Here is a 9014-nt window from a genome sequence, read left to right on the forward strand (position 1 = left end):
ATTAAGGAAACACTCCAATTTACCACTGCAACAAAAAAGAATAAAATATCTAGGAATAAACCTACCTAAGGAGACAACAAAACCTGTATGCAGAAAATATAAGACACTGATGAAAGAAATTAAAGATGATACAAACAGATGGAGAGATATACCATGTTCTTGGATTGGAAGAATCAACATTGTGAAAATGACTCTACTACCCAAAGCAATCTACAGATTCAATGCAATCCCTATCAAATTACCAATGGAATTTTTCACAGAACTAGAACAAAAAAGTTCACAATTTGTATGGAAACCCAAAAGACCCCGAATAGCCAAAGCAATCTTGAGAAAGGAAAATGAAGCTGGAGGAATCAGGCTCCCTGACTTCAGACTATACTACAAAGATACAATAATCAAGACAGTATGGTACTGGCACAAAACCAGAAATATAGACCAATGGAACAGGATAGAAAGCCCAGAGATAAACCCATGCACATATGGTCACCTTATCTTTGATAAAGGAGGCAAGAATATACAATGGAGAAAAGACAGCCTCTTCAATAAGTGGTACTGGGAAAACTGGACATGTAAAAGAATGAAATTAGAACATTCCCTAACACCATACACAAAAATAAACTCAAAATGGATTAAAGACCTAAATGTAAGGCCAGACACTATAAAACTCTTAGAGGATAACATAGGCAGAACACTCCATGACATAAATCACAGCAAGATCCTTTTTGACCCACCTCATAGAGAAATGGAAATAAAAACAAAAATAAACAAAATAGGACCTAATGAAACTTAAAAGCTTTTGCACAGCAAAGGAAACCATAAACAAGAGGAAAAGACAACCCTCAGAATGGGAGAAAAATTTGCAAACGAATCAGTGGACAAAGGATTAATCTCCGAAATATATAAACAGCTCAGGCAGCTCAATATTAAAAAAACAAACAACCCAATAAAAAAATGGGCAGAAGACCTAAATAGACATTTCTCCAAAGAAGACATATAGATGGCCAAGAAGCACATGAAAAGCTGCTCAACATCACTAATTATTAGAGAAATGCAAATCAAAACTACAATGAGGTATCACCTCACACCAGTTAGAATGGGCATCATCAGAAAATCTGCAAACAACAAATGCTGGAGAGGGTGTGGAGAAAAGGGACCCTTCTTGCACTGTTGGTGGGAATTGATACAGCCACTATGGAGAACAGTATGGAGGGTCCTTTAAAAACTAAAAATAGAACTACCATACGACCCAGCAATCCCACTACTGGGCATATACCCTGAGAAAACCATAATTCAAAAAGAGACATGTACCACAATGTTCATTGCAGCACTATTTATAATAGCCAGGACATGGAAGCAACCTAAGTGTCCATCGACAGATGAATGGATAAAGAAGATGTGGCACATATATACAATGGAATATTATTCAGCCATAAAAAGAAATGACACTGAGTTATTTGTAGTGAGGTGGTTGGACCTAGAGTCTGTCATACAGAGTGAAGTAAGTCAGAAGGAGAAAAACAAATACCATATGCTAACACATATATATGGAATCTTAAAAAAAAAAAAAAAAAGGTTCTGAAGAACCTAGAGGCAGGACAGGAATAAAGACACAGACATAGAGAATGGACTTGAGGACACGGGGAGGGGGAAGGGTAAGCTGGGACAAAGTGAGAGAGTGGCATGGACATATATACACTACCAAATGTAAAACAGATAGCTAGTGGGAAGCAGCCGCATAGCACAGGGAGATCAGCTCGGTGCTATGTGACCACCTAGAGGGGTGGGATAGGGAGGGTGGGAGGGAGGGAGACCCAAAAGGGAAGGGATATGGGGATATATGTATTTGTATAGCTGATTCACTTTGTTATAAAGCAGAAACTAACACACCATTGTAAAGCAATTATACTCCAATAAAGACGTTTAAAATACTTATTAAAGAAAAGGGCACATTGACCATAAGTAAATAATATCCATGTTAAAGGTTAAATGCCCCTCTTCCTGGGGTGCCAATGCTGGTACTCCTTTGAATGTAAGACTGCCTTCCCAGGTGTGAAGACCATACTAACTCACTGCGGACACGTTGATCGGTTTTGTTTTTTGGTTTTGTTTTGGCCGCAGCGGGCGGCTTGTGGGATATTAGTTCCCTGGCCAGGGATTGAACCTGGGCCCTTGGCAGTGAGAGCGCGAAGTCCTAAGACCTGCACCGCCAGGGAATTCCCTGTTCTTTGTTTTGAAATCTTAAAGAAATGTAATCCTGACTTGTTCAGTGTTCTTTGTTCTGACAAGATATAAAACTGTGCTGAAAACCCTCCTTCTCTGGAGTAGTTTCTGAGAGTAATCTGGCAAGTGGGATTCCAGGCTAGACCTCAGTTTGGCTCAAATAAAACGTTTCTATTCTTATTATTGATTGTTTATGGATTATTTTCATTGACACCTCTGACCACTCTACAACCTTTTTTCCAGTGGCAGCCTTCAGAACCAACCACTGAGCTATCCTCGGCCACCGGGACCAGCCAACACCATTTTTTGAGCTTAGCGCCTTATTACTCATCAACCATGAGCTCCCAGATTCGTCAGAATTATTCCACCGAGGTGGAGGCCGCCGTCCACGGCCTGGTCAACCTACATCTGCAGGCCTTCAACACCTACCTCTCTCTGGGCTCCTATTTCCACCGAGACGACATGGCTCTGGAGAGCGTGGGCCACTTTTCCCACGAATTGGCCGAGGAGAAGCGCAAGGGTGCCCAGCCGTCTCCTGAAAAAGCAAAGCCAGCGGGGCGGCTGTGCCCTCTTCCTGGACGTGCAGAAGCCACCCCAAGATGAGTGGGGTAAAACCCAGGACTCCGTGGAAGCTTCCCGCCAGACCCCCACCTCCGTGACTTCCCGGAGAGCCGCAACCTGGCTGAGCAGGTGAAACTCACCGAGAAGATGACGACCACGTGACTCACCTCTGCAAGCTGGTTGGTCCCCAGGCTGGGCCGAGCGATTTCTCTTCCAAACACTCACCCTCAAGCCTGGCTAGGGCCTTCTGGAGCGCAGCTGTTACCAACCTGGGTTCTTGGCCTCTTTAATCAATAGAAATTGATAACAGGCCAGAGGGGGAATTTAGGCAAGGCTTTACTGGGACTCGTGCTGCAGCATGAGGGAGCAAAAGCAAGTAACAGGTGCCCTCGCTCGTTCCTGTGAATGGCGAGGGTGTGTTGCACTGGTCCCTTAAATGGGGTGAGGGTAGGGGTAGATCGGTGCGGGGGCTGGAGGGGCGGCTTAGGTGGTCTGCCCATCCCTTTGGTGGTGCTGTGAGCAGGGATCCTGCCTAGTATCCTGCTTTTGCTCCCCACACCTCAGAAGCTGGCAGCCTTTTCGTATCTCTTTGTTCATAATTTGCCCCAACTGTGCATGCAGGCAGTTATTTTTAGTCCCTTACAGCTTCTTTGTATTCTGTTGCTGGAGGAGAGATTTGTCCAGGTGCAAGCACTCCAGTAAAGGGTCCCAGGTCCCAGCCTGTCTCACAGGGGCCTTTGAGGAGCCCCTCTGGTGTCAAGGCTTCTACCTGAAGCCACTAGGCAGCTTTTTAACCACCCTGGAGCCCTCTCTCAAGCCTTGAACCAAATGGAAACAATAAAGCCTTTTGTAGCAAAAAAATCATCATCATCATCATCAACTCATAAAATCGCCAAAATTTTGCTCTGGATAGAAAATTAAATTAATAGCTCAATTAATGTTTTCAGCCAAAATTCAACTCTTTCAGACTTCAAAAGCAAGGAAAAAGAATAAAAAAGAGTTTTCCATAGGAAAACAGATTTTACTTGTTTTTTTGAGGTCTTTTTAAACTCAGAGGTCTACTGTGAAACTATTTATGAACCTGGAATATAAAATTGCATGTTGTTTAGTTATCTAAAATGCAGATATTTTTCCGTTCAAATCTTAAATTTAGTACTGAATTGCATTGAGAGCCAGTTATGAAAGGATAGTATGTCTTTTGCCATAAAAGTGGACATTTACTGAAAGTTCAACATGGAAAATCTGTGGAAAAACAGCTTTTATTTCTCAATGAAAACAATATTTGTATTTGTCTTTACTATGTTTCAATAAAAATAATACAATTTATTTGCTTTTATATCACTTATAAAACACATTTGCATGAATCATCTCATTTGAACTTGACAACACTCCGAGATGAACAGGCGAGTTATGAGAGGACAACTTATTACCGAACCAAACAGGTCCCCTCACCTGCGCATAGTAAAGCCAATCTACTGACACCGGGTTGTGGTGAAGGAAAATGCAGCGTTTATTGCAGGGCACCAAGCAAGGAGTTCAGGACAGCTCGTGTCCAAAAAGCCAAACTCCCCTATGGATTTCAGGAAAGCATTTGCCAGCTACAAATTGGCACTTGGCATCTACCTCTACGAGGATTAAATCATGAGCCGCTGCAGCTGCTGACTTTCAACACTCCTTGAAAGGAATTCAGGGTGGAGATCAGAAATGAGGCACTCTGCTCTGGGAAAAACTGGCAGAACAGGTCTTCAGATAATTAGATATTTTCAGGAGAAGGTTTTATGAGCCCAATTCTTGCATCTCCTCATATCTAGGAAAACGCTAAAATCCTTCATGGTGACGTCTGCTCCTCATGACTAGCAGCAACCTTCTGCAAAAAATGTGCTTAATTGCATGTACTCCCCCTTCACCAAAATCACATATATACTGACCTTCCCCCTGCCTCTTTGGAGCAGTTTCTCAGAGCTATCTGAAATGCTGTCTCCTGGGCTATAATCCTCAATTTGTCCCCAATAAAACTTAACTCACAACTCTCATGTTGTGCATTTTGTTTTCAGTTGACACATTTTAGAGGCAAGGTGAGGGAGGGGAGTCACAGGGTGCGTAACCAACTTGTGCACAATACTCTGATTGGTTGATGGTGAGGTAACAGGGCTGTGTCACAGGGGTTATTATCAATCCTCAGGTGCCAGCAGGTCTGGGGGCTACATGCTCACGATTATCAAGTTGTTAATTTCTTCCATTTGGTGGTGGTTTTAGGATCTGTAAAACAACTCAGGAAATGTGCATCACATATTTTTATCTAGGCACTTTAGAGAGGAGCTAAAGCAGAGAATATGGGGGAAGGGTCTGTCCCGGGAAGGTCCCATAGGGTCCTGCTCGGTTACAAATTCACAGAGGGGGAAACTGAGATCTAGAGGTTAAATTTCTCAATGTGGAAAAGAAAAGATTACCATGGGATTGTACTCAGTTGACTTTATAAGGGGAAAAAAGAGAGAGAGATTGAGAGTGAGGGAAGAGAATATATTTCCTGGAAATATTATGTATTGAATTGTATAGAAACATGAAGACTAACCTCCTGAAAAATTATTTAAAATTTCAATATGTGGGACTTCCCTGGTGGCACAGTGGTTAAGAATCTGCCTGCCAATGCAGGGGACACGGGTTCAATCCCTGGTTTGGGAAGATCTCACGTGCCGCAGAGCAACTAAGCCCACAGGCCACAACTACTGAAGACCGCATGCCTAGAGCCCAAGCTCCGCAACAAGAGAAGCCATCGCAATGAGAAGCCCGCGCACCACAAGGAAGAGTAGGCCCCGCTCGCCACAACTAGAGAAAGCCCGCGCGCAGCAACAAACACCCAACGCAGCCAAAAATAAATTAAAAAAAAAAATTTCAATACGTGAACCTTAAGTGACATGTGGGAAGCCTCATCTCATTGAAAATGAAGACTGCCACTATTGAGGGCCCTAATAAGTAGGATGATGTGTGACACAAAGTGAAGCAAAGGCTTAATGAATCTCATTCTCTGATTTGAAGGTGGCATGTCTAAGTCTTTTATAAAAAACAAAGTCACCCCAGAGTCCCTAGGAGTTAGGGAGTCAGTGAGCTGATTTATTATAAAAGAAAGTATATACACACACTTCTAATGTATCTATATCTCTCTCTAGATATAGATATTATATATTATTTATATAAAATATCTATTTAATATATATAAATGTAATATATATTACATTTACTTGCTTTAAAAATCTAGAATCTATTTCTTTTTAGAACATTGATACCATGCATAGGAAAATCAAATATTATGGTTATAAAATAATTTTTAATGTTAGAATATTCCTTTTATCAGTGGAAGAATATCCACTGAGAAAAAAGACTTAATTTCCTTTTATAAATAGTGGTGGATTAGAACTACACAATAGTTTAAGATGGAGAATGAGGGGGGCTTCCCTGGTGGTGCAGTGGTTAAGAATCCGCCTGCCAATGCAGGGGACACGAGTTTGAGCCCTGTTCCGGGAAGATCCCACATGCCGCAGAGCAACTAAGCCCATGTGCCACAACTACCGAGCCTGCACTCTAGAGCCTGCAAGCCACAGCTACTGAGCCCACATGCAACAATTACTGAAGCCCGGGCACCTACAGCCCCTGCTCTGCAACAAGAGAAGCCACCACAATGAGAAGCCCGTGCACCGCAACAAAGAGTAACCCCCTCTCGCGGCAACTAGAGAAAGCCTGCGCACAGCAACGAAGACCCAGTGCAGCCATAAATAAATAAATAAGAAATCAACTCCAAAAAAAAAAAAAAGATGGAGAATGAGATAACCCAATTTCTGTTTTAATAACATCACAAGAATCACTGTGGCTGTTATGTGTAGACTTAACTAGGGCAAAGTGGAAGCTGGGAGACTACTGCAATAATTCAGGCAGAAGACAATGGCGAATCAGTGTGCCACAAGTGGAAGTGGTGAGAAGGGGTCAAATTTGGGTCCTATTTCGAAAGAAGTGTCCACAATATTTGCTTGTGTATTGGATGTAAAGTGTGAGAGAAAGAGAGGAGTCAAGGATAATTCCAAGGATTTGGTAGTAAACAACTGGAAGCCACCATTAGCTGAGATGGTGAATGGGGGGAAAAGAGTACATATCAATGGGAGAAAATTTTAAAGTCCTTGAGCTGCTTGTTATACATCCTAGTACAGACGTTAAGTAGTTAACTGGGTATGGGAGTTTGGATTTCAAAATAGAAGTTGGGACAAGTGTTATATACTTGCTATCCTGTGTTTTTATTTTCATTCATCTCAAAGTATTTTCTAATTTCCTCTGCGATTTATTTGACCTATTGATTGTTTTGAGTGTGTTGTTTAACTTCCACATGTTTGTTAATTTTCCAGTTTTCCTTCCCTTATTGATTTCTAGTTTCATTCCATGGCAGTCAGAAAGGATACTTTGTATGACTTCAGTATTTTTAAATTTACTGAGACTTCTTTTGTGGACTAATGTTCCATGTGCATTTGAGAAGAAGGTGTATTCTGCTGTTGTTGGGTAGAGTGTTCTCTATATGCCTGTTTGGTCTAGTTGGTTTATAGTGTTGCTCAAGTCTTCTATTTCCTTATTCATCTTCTGTCTAGATGTTCTATACAATATTGAAAGTGAGATATTGAAGTCTCAAATTATTATAGAACTGTTTACTTCTTCCTTCAAGTCTGTCAATGTTTGCTTCATATATTTGGGAGCTCTGTTGTTTGGTGCATATGCATTTATCATTCTTATATTTCCTTGAGGAATTGACAGGACTATACATTTGGGAATTATCAGTGTATAGATGGTATTAAAACTATGAAACTGGAAAAAAAAAAAAAAAAAAAAAAAAAAGAACTACACAATAGTTCTAACTCTGCTACTGCTGTGTATTTAAAGCCAAGATGATGACTATATTGAAAAAGAAGGAAGAGAAAATCAATAGATTATTGCTTCAATGGAGCTCACAACAGTGCTGATTAGAGAACACAAATGGATTGCATAATAGTAAAATAACTATAAACTGGGTATGGATTTAAGCCTATGTTAAGACCATTCTTAACTGCATTGTATCTTTAGAAAACATGCACTGAAATTACAACAGCAAATTAAATCTATTCGACCGCAAAATTTAATACATAAGAAAATAGCATTTATTAATGATCTGGAAGAGGGAGTAAATAGCATGTTAATGAAATTTGCAGATGATAGTAAATTGGAAGGTGTTACAAACCACGAGGACAGGGGCTTAATACAAATGGACATTAAAAAGTTAGAGAAAAGCCAATGGTGGCAAAAAAAAACCCAAAAAACAAAAAACAAGTAAAACTTATAAAAATATTTGCTAGAAAAATTTCAACTTGAAAAAGAATAATATAAAAGAATTATAGATGGAAAAGAGACTTTGAAATTTGATCAGGATTTTCTGATTATAATAAACTGATTAATCCACTCTTGAGAGGTCCTGAGCCAGCTACTGGAAAGTAGTTATTCCTTCACTTCTTCCTCTATCCCCTTTCTAGGCAGACCAGAAAAACTATATCTCACCTGGTTGTAGACTTTTTGGAGGCAAGCAAAATGAAGAAAACAGAGGCCAGGCATATCAGTTTTTTAAAAATTGCATTTTGAAGAGAAAAAAATGGCTAGTGAAGACACGTGATTATGCATTGGCATCATCTAATGGTGGTTATAGTAAAGAGGGGCCATGAAAAATCTACAGGTACCTGAAACTTTTATATAGAAGGTGGCTGCTGTCACTTGATTGCTTATGAGCAGTTATTAAATGAAACTAATACTTACCTTATGAAATATAATTCTAGCTTTTCCAGATACGGGCAAATAGAAGAGTTCTCCTTCCTAATCACATGTGCCTAAATCCAAGAAACTGCTGATATTCTGAATGTCATGTGGGATGATACTATTGGTCTTCCTAGAATGTCTGGAAGTTTGGGTCTGAGAATTTGGCTTATCCAAAAAACAGCATCATGTGTCTCCTGGAAGCTCTGGAAACCCTAAGAAACCAAGTAATGTATCTATAATGTTTTACCAGCTCATCTGGGTCTAAGATACAGTTATCTGGGGATGAAAGCTTATCTGTATTGGATCTAAGACAGAAATCTCAGTTTCAGAAACTGGACTATTATTGTAATATTTTATGTTTCCCTTAGATTTCAGTAATGTTCTCTTTGAATAGAATCTGCCACTGCCACACCTGT

At 40.4% G+C, this 9014-nt stretch overlaps 1 pseudogene; it reads left to right on the forward strand.

Moving 5' to 3' along the window:
• Positions 1-2556: 2556 nt before the first annotated feature.
• LOC103010590 (ferritin light chain-like) lies at positions 2557-3071 on the forward strand (annotated as a pseudogene).
• Positions 3072-9014: the final 5943 nt, after the last annotated feature.

The sequence above is a fragment of the Balaenoptera acutorostrata genome, chromosome 8 (genome assembly GCF_949987535.1).
Source record: "Balaenoptera acutorostrata chromosome 8, mBalAcu1.1, whole genome shotgun sequence".
NCBI lineage: Eukaryota > Metazoa > Chordata > Mammalia > Artiodactyla > Balaenopteridae > Balaenoptera > Balaenoptera acutorostrata.